At 53.1% G+C, this 10359-nt stretch overlaps 1 protein-coding gene and 1 long non-coding RNA gene across 16 annotated transcripts in view; one reads left to right on the top strand and one right to left on the bottom strand.

The window, feature by feature from the left end:
- Nucleotides 1-5924: 5924 nt before the first annotated feature.
- Nucleotides 5925-8518, bottom strand: LOC118248827 (uncharacterized). Its single transcript, XR_004778871.2, has 2 exons — nucleotides 8321-8518; nucleotides 5925-6201 (listed from the first exon to the last, which is right to left on the bottom strand). It is a non-coding gene; the product is annotated as an uncharacterized LOC118248827 (long non-coding RNA).
- A 5-nt stretch (nucleotides 8519-8523) lies between these two features.
- The window catches only part of EPB41L1 (erythrocyte membrane protein band 4.1 like 1), an 81087-nt gene continuing 79251 nt past the window's right edge, over nucleotides 8524-10359 (top strand). For 13 of the 15 annotated variants that reach the window (XM_035548308.2, XM_035548309.2, XM_035548307.2 and 10 more), the window contains exon 1: nucleotides 8524-8641. The gene's annotated coding sequence lies outside the window, so the exon portion shown is untranslated. The remainder of the gene's footprint in view (nucleotides 8642-10359) is intronic. The other 2 variants (XM_050714005.1, XM_050714007.1) reach the window with 2 other exon arrangements.

Below are 10359 nucleotides of genomic sequence, written 5' to 3'. Positions count from 1 at the left end.
ATCCCAGGTCTAGGGTCCCTTTTTACTCTCCCTGGCAAGTCCTTGCAGCACAGCTCCCACAGCAATGTCACTCAGCCCTGGTGGTTTTATATCATTGCATTTTGGGGAAAAGTTTTCATGGGCTCCTTTCATTTAGAAGACTTTCCAGGAAGATACTGTAAGTAACCACGGGTGTGCTAATTGCCTTGAAGGCACTGGAAAACCCTCTGCTCCTTGTGACCCACATCCCTACAAGAACTCCCCTGCTTCTCTGCATCAGCAGGCAAGGGGGTTGTGCCCACCTCCCAGCCAACTTCAGCCCAAGCACAGAGCAGACGCCTGGGGACCCCGATAAATAAAGTGTTTTTCTTTCTTCACCCATCCTGAAGCCTTCGTGTATGAAGTTGAGTCCCAAATGCACCTTAAAATCACAAGCATTTGCTGACATAATGTTTAAAGTTGAAAGAGGTTCAAAAAAGAGCTGTAAGCCCACTTGGGTCATAAGAACCTGCCTGGCAGTGGGAGTCTGAAGAACTTGTGTTCTTTGAGTTTCTTCAGAAGAATACTCAGAAATGCAAGTGGGGGCTGTTAGGCATCATGGAGGGGGGAGGGCTGTGCGTGAGACAGCTCTTTAATCACAGACCCACAGAATCACAATCATCTGGGTTGGAAGAGACCTCCAAGATCACCGAGTCCAACCTCTGACCTAACACTAACAAGTCAACCACTAAACCATATTGCTAAGCTCTACATCTAAACGTCTTTTAAAGACCTCCAGGGTCTTTACTTGACTCAACCACTTCCCTGGGCAGCCCATTCCAATGCCTAACAACCCTTTTGGTAAAGTTCTTTCTAATATCCAACCTAAACCTCCCCTGGTGCGACTCTAGCCCATCCCCTCTCGTCCTGTCACCAGGCACGTGGGAGAACAGACCAACCCCCACCTCGCTACAGCCTCCTTTAAGGTACTTATAGAGCGTGATAAGGTCACCCCTGAGCCTCCTCTTCTCCAGGCTGAACAATCCCAGCTCCCTCAGCCGCTCCTCATAAGACTTGTTCTCCAGATCCCTCACCAGCTTCGTTGCAGAGAAGGTCTCTGCAAGGTCTGCAAGAAGGTCTCTTCATTCCAGAGAAGGTCTCTGGACTCGCTGGAGCACCTCGATGTCCTTCGTGTAGTGAGGGGCCCAAAACTGAACACAGTACTCGAGGTGCAGCCTCACCAGAGCCGAGTACAGGGGGACAATCACTTCCCTAGACCTGCTGGCCACGCTGCTTCTTATACAAGCCAGGATGCTGTTGGCCTTCTTGGCCACCTGAGCACACTGCTGGCTCATACTCAGCCGACTCTCAACCAATACTCCCAGGTCCTTCTCGGCCAGGCAGCTTTCCAACCACTCATCTCCCAGCCTGTAGCGCTGCTTGGGGTTGTTGTGCCCCAGGCGCAGGACCCGGCACTTGGCCTTGTTGAACTTCACACAGTTGGCCTCAGCCCATCAGTCCAGCCTATCCAGATCCTCCTGCAGAGCCTTCCTACCCTCGAGCAGATCGACACATGCACCTAACTTGGTGTTGTCTGCAAACTTACTGAGGGTGCACTCAATCCCCTCATCCAGATCATCGATAAAGATATTAAAGAGGACTGGCCCCAGTACTGAGCCCTGGGGGACTCCACTAGTGACTGGCCTCCAGCTGGATTTGACTCCATTCACCACGACTCTTTGGGCCCGGCTATCCAGCCAGTTTTTAACACAACGAAGCGTACGCCAGTCCAAGCCACGAGCAGCCAGTTTCTTGAGGAGAATGTTGTGGGGAACGGTGTCAAAAGCCTTACTGAGGTCAAGGTAGACCACATCCACAGCCTTCCCCTCATCCACTAAGTACGTCACTTTGTCATAGAAGGAGATTAGGTTCGTCAAGCAGGACCTGCCTCTCATAAACCCATGCTGACTGGGCCTGATCGCCTGCTTGCCCTGCAAGTGCCGCGTGATGACCCTCAAGATAATCTGCTCCATGAGCTTCCCTGGCACTGAGGTCAAACTAACAGGCCTATAGTTTCCCGGGTCTACCTTCTGGCCCTTCTTGTAGATGGGCGTCATATTTGCTAGCCGCCAGTCGACTGGGACCTCCCCCGATAGCCAGGACTGCTGATAAATGATGGAAAGCAGCTGGCCAGTTCTTCCCCCCAGTTCTCTCAGTACCCTCAGGTGGATCCCATCCGGCCCCATCAACTTGCATACATCTAAGTGCTGTAGCAGGTCACCAACCATTTCCTCATGGACTGTGAGGGCCACAATCTGCTCCCCATCCCCTTGCACCAGCTCAGGGTACTGGGTATCTAGAGAACAACTGGTCTTGCCGCTAAAGACTGAGGCAAAGAAGGCATTAAGCACCTCAGCCTTTTCCTCATCTCTCGTCACTAAGTTTCCCCCCGCATCCAGTAAAGGATGGAGACTCTCCTTAGTCCTCCTTTTTGTGTTAATGTATTTATATAAACATTTTCTGTTATCTTTAACAGCAGCAGCCAGATTGAGCTCCAGATGAGCTTTGGCCTTTCTAATTTTGTCCCTACACATCCTTACAACATCCTTATAATCCTGAGTGGCCCTCCCTCTTTTCCAAAGATCATAAACCCTCTTTTTCTTTCCTAAGCTCTAGCCACAACTCTCTGTTCAGCCAGGCTGGTCTTCTTCCACACCAGCTCGTCTTTGGGCACGTGGGGACAGACCGCTCCTGAGCCATTAAGATTTCCTTCTTGAGGAGTGCCCAGCCTTCCTGGACTCCTCTGCCCTTCAGAACTGCCTCCCAAGGGACTCTTCCAATCAGACACATGTGAAGCAAAATTTAGTGGCTGGAAATTGGAAGCACTCAAATTATGTCTGAGATGCACTCAAATTATGGCTGATTCATACAGCAGAGGTCATTAAGTTCCTTAGGGCAGTGGTCAGCTCCCCACCATGCCTCAGCTGGCTGTCCTTCCCATGGACATCTGCTCAGCCATCAGCCCCAGGCTGCACAGGAGGCTATGGGGCTAGTTCTTCAGGCTTCACTGGGTGAGGCACCAGCCTGGATGATTATAACAGGCCCATGTGATGTGGTTCTTTTTCCACCCAAAGAGGACCTCGGATCACTTTTGACCCTCTTGTTTTCTGACTTTCCAGCTTTTAGGTTTCACTTTTCTTTTTCTTTGGTACCCACATGTGTTAGAAAAGGAGATTTGCACGAAGTCATCTGGGTCCAAGAGCAGGGACACTAGGGCTTGTAACTGGTAATATGAAATCCAGAACAGATAGATTTTTTTTAATTTTTTTTATGTCCCTGTGATTCTTAATAGAAATATTCACACAGTTCACACAGTCTCAAAATGTTTGCATTAGTAAGTAATAGATTGTGAAGCATTAGGTACAAAGTCAAATTCTTGGGCAGAAATAACATTTTCTACTGGGGCAGTCCTCCAAGTCAGCACTCCTACTGCAACGCAGTGATTAATAGTGCACCCTCCGCTGTGGCTCCCCAGAGCAGAGCGACTTAGCATAGACCCAGCTTTAAAGAGCACCCGTCCAGCTAGGGCAGCTGAGTGATGCAGGAGCCATGTGAGAGGAGAAGATGCTTTGTAGCGGGTGCTGCCACATCAACTGAATCTTTCCTGCCTCAGAGCACCGATGTTGGCAGAATGGTGTTTGTATTAAGGGAGTAAACACTAGCATGTTTGTGCTCCACAGTTTCCGCTTTGTTCTTCATCTTTTTCTGCTTTTTCTCTCCTTGGTGCCTAGGGTTTCTGCTGGGTGGGTCTCAGCTGTGGCTCTCAGTGGGCAGGCTGGTGTCAGGCTCATTTTGCTCAACCCCTGCCATTCTCAAGCTGGCAGTTAATTAAGTTGTCAGAACCATCTATTTAATCAGAGCATGTCAGACACATGCCAGGGTCTCCCCTCAGGAGAACTGATTATTTCCTGGCAGCATCAGGATGCAAAGACACAGGATATCCCATCGTTTTGCTGATCTTATGATGTCCAGGGTAAATCCTCAGCCTCACTGGGCTCCTATCAGGATGGAACTGATGCTCTCCAGGGACTCATGACCCAGGATTGCATCCGGCTGGTCTTTGCTGAAAGCCCATTGAAGGAATGAGAGTCTTCCACAAGGCTCTTGCCAGCATGGGGAAGCACATGCACAGAGGGCCAAGGCTGCAACTGGGAGCAGAGCCTGTCCAGCCCTTCCTCCTTTCCCTTACAGCCCATGGGAAAGAAGTAATCGGTTGTCAATGTTGTCACTCTTTTCACCGGTGTCTCCTAAGCCCATCACTGACTCGCTTTGGACCCCATCTGTGCCACGGGTCTGCTGAGATGGACACACCAAAAGTGCTTTCCTGGTTACTTTGCAGTTGGTAGCTCTGTCTCATGGCAAGAGGCAAGCCACATCCTGCCCTGGTCCCCAGGTTCCCTGCCTGGAAAGTGGGCAAATATGCCTTCCTCCCTGCAGCCCAGAGGTGCTGCAGTTCTTCCCACTGAAATCCTCTTACCCCTCCAAGTTGGAATGTGTTACAACTATTAGGCAGGTTATGAATCTCTTCTGATTAAATTTTGAAAACACATTTCCTGTCCCTTTTGTTCTTAGTTGTCAAGGACGTGCATAACTACCTGAAGTTATGCTCAACTATCTGAAGATCGGCAGGCCTTGACTGCATTTTGCCACGAGATCTTGTTACTTGGGAAGCAGGATGAAGGCAGTGGGAGGGCTGTGTATCCCCAAAGACTCCAGGGCTCCAGACACATAGGGATACAAGGTTTGATCTAAGTTATCTGGTGGTATCTCAGTCCCAGAGACTTCTTCAGGCTTTGGGTCCCACTCAAACAACCTGGAGGAAGATGGCACAGATGGCCCTGCATGAGTACCACGAGCTGCATGTGTTTTCTTTGGATGGAAACATTGGCCTGAAGCTCCTGGAAGCTCACCAGTGGGTTCCCCACATCCGAAAGGTGTGCAGGGCAGAAAGCGCCTAGGAGCACAGTGCCAGGAGTTGTGCTCCCTCTCCAGCAGGGCTGACTGCTTCTGCAAGCCCCCCTCAGCCCTCGGGCACCCCGTGCCTCACAGCAGGCACAACTTTGCCAAGGGGGAAGGAGATGAGGAGCACACGGAGTGTCTCACTGCTCCCAGCTGGCAGCTGGCTCCCTGAGAGCCACAAAGGGCCTTTTTATGGCCTGCATAAACAAGTGAGAGGCATGAAAGGTTGTTACCGCAGAGCATTACTTCTAGCAGCAGCTCAGGCGAGGATTCTCAAAATAACCTCTTCCCAAAACCACATGCTCTTCTTTCCATGCTGCTGGGTTTTATGGATTAAAAGCTTTCGGTGTGCTCAGTTCCTCCACTGGCCCACGCAGCCCAGGAGCTGGTCACAGGCATGGCTTGACAACTGCAAGGCAGATCTGGCAGTGAACCAGATCACGCTTGTGCGTGTGCACGTGTATGCACATGGGTATGTGTTCACCTCCTGTTGCAAGTGGGCAGGAACACAATCAAACTGACTTTTGCTATATCCTTGTGTTTGCAGATCTGATGACGAACACTTTGCGATGATTATTAATAACCAGAGGTGTGCTTCCCTGACACTGATATTGCAAGGACTAATTAATAGTTTGCTCTGTGCCTGGAAGGAGTGCTTACACTGCTTCCAACAGGCAAAGCAATCATGATGAGACAGGAGTTAATAAAAATCATGTAACAGTAAGGAATGTAGAAATAGAGTCAAGGGTCACTACTGAAGTATGTCCTGACCCTTTTTGGTTTCCATCCCATAAAGCCAGGCCAGACTCACTGCAGATTTTAGTTGTAATGGGAAAACTTGCCGGAAAAATTAAAAAAATATAAAAATACAAGTTCTCAAAGAGATCTAGTGAGAGCCCGATGACCAAATCTGTCCTACCATTGAAACATCAAACATCTGCAAGGCCTTTCCTTTTATGTCAGTCCTCATTTATTTGTACTGGCATTAGTATTTTCTTATGTTGTTGTTTCAGGCCAATTCTGCCCGACAATGGGAGTGTGGCCAGGAGATCTCACTTTAGCTGCGAAAGCATGGGTCCCAGGTGGTCCAAGCGGTGAGCAGTGCTTGCAGGCTCCTCCATCACCTCGCCACTGCAGGAGGCTCAGGGATTTCCCTTGTGCACAGCTGAGCAACAAAGGTCTCCATGTCCAACATGGTGCGGGTGGACAGACAGTTCCCTCGGGCTGTGTAGTGGATCATGGATATTTAAAAAAATATATATTAAATAATACATTAAAAAAATGGATATTTAAAATAAATGGATATTTAAAACAATTTTTCTAATGGAAACCTAACTTTCTGGGAAATTTATTTGATTTTTCTGAAGAAACAACTGAGTAAGTATTGGCTGCTTTGAATTTCCGTGGGATTGTTGTTGTTCCCGTTAAGCTCCCAAAAACCTTGTAAAGTTCTCGCTTCCTCAGTGCTTTCTGGGAAACAAAGTACAAAAGCTTATTTGTCTGTTATTGAATAATCAGAAGAGGATCCATCATATGACAGGGTGATCAATATTTCGCAAATTAAGCTCTTTTCCTCATTTCAGTGGGCAGAGGGCTGTATGGCCAAGTATGCACATAAATTGCATTTTCCATGTCTTCAGCACTGCTGAGGAGTTTCAGTTTTAGCTGAAACTGTTATTTTAGCTGAAACTGAGGAGTTTTAACTTCCTAGTAAGTGGAAGACAGCTCAGGCTTGGCCATTTGTACCAGTGCTAGAAGGGATTCCTCACTGGAGGAATTTGTTTTGCATGTTCCTGTTCTGGCTCCTTGGCTTCACAGGGGGAATACTGCCATGCTAGGTACTAGAAAACTATCAAGAATATCTGTATGTATGTGGTCACCCACTGTTTGTTTTTGACCCAAATTCACTTTTAATATTTAAATTTCTTTTCAGAGGATGACAGAATCTGACCCATCAAACAGAAATTGTCATTTTTCCATTGGATAAACTGAAAACAGGCGGTAACAGTCTTCGAGACTGTGCACAGATCTACAACAGTGCATATTTTAGCAACAATACTGTGCAACCTTTTTCCTGTAAAAGTTCCCTACAAAACCAGCACAGCACGACAGGCGAGTGACGCCCCTTGCGACTGCACCGCAGCTGCTGCAGCAGCAAGGGGTGGCACCCATTCAGCAGCACCTGGCAGCACAGCACTGTGGTAGAGGCCTGAAGGTGAAAACTATGTCTGCAAGGGGAATCTGAGAAGCCAGATGAAATGCCATTTATTTGTAAATGAAAGCCCTCCCTCAAGCTTGGCCCTGACACAGTGCCTTTTTTTTTTTTTCCAAGAGGTTCCTGCTATTTACCCAACTTTCCAGCTGGGCTTCGCTGCGGCACAAAGAGGCAGGACCTGCCTGGGTTTGCACAGTGAGTCAACAGCTCAGCGGGGGATTAGAGCCCACAATCCTTCTGGCAGTGCTGCCTTGGCTCTAACCACCAGACCATGCAGCCTCGTTTTGTTACTGGTGCTCTCTGCTGCTATGTGGTTTGTCAGGAAAAAGCCTCGATGTGGCTTATAAAGGGGCACTTCATAAAGCAGTAGAAGAAGCCGGACTTGTTCCAGTTCCTTGTCCCGGTGAGGGTGCTGAGGGCTGGGTCAGACCAGTCAGACCTACCCTTCCCGGGGTCGCTGGCAGAAGAGGGAAATCCAGGGACACCATACAGTGCTCGGAGCCCTGCGTGACCCGGCCGGAGTCCAGCCCAGCACACGCTTGCTGGCCCTGGGCATCAGGACAGGATTAGCCAGGAAGGGGGAAGCCCGGCTGCATGCTAACCTGTGCCTGACACCCCACTTCTGTCCTCCACCCTCAGCACCTGCTGGGCAGAGAGGGCCGCTTCAGTTTTGGCCTCCACAAAGGTTTCGTGGATGTCTACAGCAGAGCCTGGTGCTGGGGGTGCACGCGTGGGTGGAAAGCAACTGCACCCCTTAGAGCGGGCTGCCTGCCCTGGCACACTAAAAATCTCGAAGCCAGACGACCACACAGAGCTCACCGGCAACCGACTGAGGGGGGCTGCTGCGGCAAGCCCTGCACGAAGGCTGCCAGGCACCGCCACACGCTGCGTGACGGTCACCCCGCCTGGGCGCCGCGCAGCTTGCCTCAAACTTGGCCCAGGGGAGGCTGATCTCCTCCGTGACCGGGGACGCCTCGGTACGGGGCTGCAGCTCCCCGCGGGGAGGGGGGGGCTCCGGGAGGCTCCGTGGGGACCGGGACCTGGGGCGGGGCGGCGGGGCTGCGGCGGCCGAGCCAGGCGGGGCGAAGAGAAGCGCGCAGGGCCCTGCGGCGCCTGCCCGTGGCTCACCCGGGACGAGTCTGCAAGCAGCGGCGGCGCCCCCCTCACCCTCACTGGGCCGGCGGCTGCTCCGTTCGGGGCGGCGGCACTCCTGGGCCGGGCCGGGCCGGGCCGAGCCGAGCCGAGCCGAGCCAGGGGCGGCTCCCCGCAGGCGGGGCTGTGGGCGGGCAGGCGGCGCGGCTCGGGGCCGGTCCCCCCCTCCGCAGCGCCGCCGCGGCCCGCCCCGCGCTGCGCTCCCGCCGCACGGCGGGCAGGCGGCAGGCGGCGGCCGCTGCGGCGTGGGGCCGCGCCCCGGAGGAGGAGGCGGCGGCGGCGGTGGAGCGGGCCCAGGTGAGCGCCCGCGCGGGCCCGGGGGCGCGGGGCCGGGGCCGGGGCCGGGCCGCCCGGTGGCCCCAGGTGCGCTGCCCGCAGAGCGGCGGGAGCCGGCGGGAGTGAGCTGCCGGCGGCGAGCGGGAAGGGGCGAAGCCCCGCCGGGCCGCCCCCTGCCGCAGGGAAGCGCCCGCAGTCTGCCAGCCCAGCCTCCCGGGGCCGTCTGCCGGCACCGCGTCGCGCCTCCCTGCCCGTCCCCGGGGGAGCCGAGCCGGGGCGGTGCCGCGCTGCCCGCCCGCAGCGGAGCGGGACGGGTGCGGGGAGGCGGCGGCGCGGGTCGGATCCCGGCCCTGCACCGGGGCGAGCCGGCCCCGGGACCCGCCCGGAGCTGCGGGTTGCTGTAACAGCGTTTGGCCGCGGGGCTTTGATTTCAGGGAGACAATTTACATTAGAGGGAGAATGTGCAGAGGGCCAGGAACAACTTGGAATGGGTCCTCGCATATTTCTGTGGTTATTTTTGGAGTATCGTCATATGGCAGGAGGTGGGCTCTGGAGGTATCCTTGAGCTCAGCATTTTCTCCATACGCTGGTTACCCGGGAGATTGTGTTAGGGGACCCATGCGGCCCTCTTCTCTGTCAGTGTTTTCTGTTTAAAATGCTATTTCCATTGCTGCTTCTGGAGTGGTATTGTTTCCCTCCTGCACGCCCAGCCCTTCTTTCACGGCGTGTTGTGGTAGGGACCCTTCTGCGGACAAACAAAGGTCTGGGTATGCGCACCTGAATATTTGCAGCAATGCTGCAGGAGCAGGCGGTGGAAAAGCCGCGTTTGATTTAGCTGTTGATGGTGTGAGGTGACTCCTGATCTGCCCCCTCCCACCCCCCGCTGAAATGCCCTGAGAGGTGTGGCTTTTCCAGCTACCTAGAGAGGCATCAGCCTCTGCCTGCACTTAGCTGTCATTTTCCCTCATATTCTCACACTGGACTTGTTCAAAGAGGCTTTTGCGTCCAAACAGCTCGAGATGTGGGAAGCCTTTTGTTACCGAGGTCTGCTTCTTGGGGCTGCCTGGCAGACCTCTGGCTCCTTTGCAGCCCTCTGGAGGACTGCATGTGCCTCTCGTCCCTTTGACTCAAGCTGTCACAGCTATGCAGGCTGTGGAACTGTCCTTGTGGCCTTCAGCAGCGTGCCCGTGTTGTCTTCAAGCACATTTGGAGCTGAGGGAAGGCTGGATTTGGGTGGTGATCCTGACAAGTCAATTGCTCTTTAATTGTATGTTTTGGCTTCTGGTTTGCCAGGCATGGAGCCTGTGCGGGTCTCCCCAGGGTGCTCAGAGCCATGCTCTCCGTGAGGACCCCCAGCCTGGCAGGAGAGGCAGGGTGTGTTCTTTGAGCTGTGTCAGACCCTTGTTATTGTAGCATATGGCAGGTATACAATTGCCCTCTTTTGTCCAAATCATCCCCTTCTTATGCAAGGGCAATCCCCAAATTTGGTGAACCATCAGCATGTAGCCATCCCCTGGGGGCGTGAGCTGCCTCCCCTGCTCGCAGCCACTGCTGTGAGCAGAGCATTCACGTCTCTTCACAATCATTGTGCCGTGTTTATTGCTTTAACAGCAACTTCAGATGGCGATGGAGTCATTAGACCAGACACTGCTGTAAATAGCAGAGCCCTGGTTGTGACCGCAGGGGTTCAGGGTGTCTTGGGAGGGTGTGATGCTGCTCTGGGTTAGCTGCAGAGCCTG

Source organism: Cygnus atratus, chromosome 16 (genome assembly GCF_013377495.2).
Source record: "Cygnus atratus isolate AKBS03 ecotype Queensland, Australia chromosome 16, CAtr_DNAZoo_HiC_assembly, whole genome shotgun sequence".
Classification (NCBI taxonomy): domain Eukaryota; kingdom Metazoa; phylum Chordata; class Aves; order Anseriformes; family Anatidae; genus Cygnus; species Cygnus atratus.
Note: the sequence above shows the minus strand (reverse complement) of the source record. Positions and strands in the feature narration are given on the sequence as shown.